Raw genomic sequence first — 1,286 nt, forward strand, 5'->3', positions numbered from 1 at the left:
AAAAAAAAAAAAAAAAATGCGACGCGAACAAAGAAGGTCCGTCCTGGGCCTGCTTGCTCCAAGTCCAAGTAAGGGCTTGGTAGGCGACAAGTCCAGGGCCGGTGTGGGGGAAGGGCCATAGCACTTGTGCTCGGGTTAGTTTAATGTAGACGAGTCCGCCCCCTCGGGGGTGTTTGACCCGGGGCTTCGGCCCAGCGGCGGCGAAGCGGGGCTGTGTCCCCTCGCTTTGTCGCGGGGGGGGGGAATTAGCTTCCCCTCTACAATTAGGGTATGGGGCGCAAGCCCATACCTACCGGGCTGCCTCTGGGTCAAACTAAAAGCAGTACCGGGGCAGTCATCAAAGGGTGGAAGGTGGACACCGCAAGGGTTTTAGTGGGTATTTCCCGCCGGGGTGCTCTCTGGCGGGGCGAGTCCCACACTACCCTGGCCCAGACCTAGTCTGGGCGTAAACGCATTTCCCCTGCGTAAAAAAAAAAAAACACACACACTATTGATATACACATAGGGTGCTTTCCAACTACGTACACAGGCGACACTGTGTAACACAGTGTCCATTAGTGTGAGAAAGAGCATATCGGTGTGTCTCACTTACACTAGTGGACACAGTGTTACACAGTGTCGCCTGTGTACGCAGTTGGAAAGCATCCATAAAAACATCCACTTCAAACGATACATTATTATACCATAGAAAAAATTGGTTTATCAACCTCACCAACATAAACATTCCAAAACAAGTAGTAGGTTTGTTACAATTAGGTGGTAATTTTAGCCTTCCACCACAGAATAATTCAAAATTAACTTTTGAACTAATAAAAAATTTTGAAAATAATATTAAACATTTTGACAACAATAAAAAAGATTGATAGTCGCAGTCGATTCGTATCCATTCTAAAACAAATGAGAGTATCACATTTAAAAACAACTCAATACGATAGTGAAATAAACAACGCTCTAAAAATCACTAATTTATTCATTAAAAATCATCCTTCTATCGTTTATACTAGAGCAGATAAAGGTAATTCTGTAGTCGCGATGAATAGAGATACGTATACTCATGATATGAAGATTTTATTGTCGGATGTCAACACATATGCACCGATTAGGAAAAATCCAGTCAATTCCATTCTTAATTTTTTAAAAGACTTATTAAAAAGATGGAAATCACATGATTACATCTCAGATATTACACATAAAAATTTAAACTCTTCCCTACCTATTCTTCCCAGAGCTTATGGTGTTCCAAAAATTCACAAAAAAGACAACCCACTTAGAATAATTATATCTTC

This window comes from Pseudomyrmex gracilis, unplaced genomic scaffold (assembly GCF_002006095.1).
Source record: "Pseudomyrmex gracilis isolate BER0280 unplaced genomic scaffold, ASM200609v1 scaffold_2413, whole genome shotgun sequence".
Classification (NCBI taxonomy): domain Eukaryota; kingdom Metazoa; phylum Arthropoda; class Insecta; order Hymenoptera; family Formicidae; genus Pseudomyrmex; species Pseudomyrmex gracilis.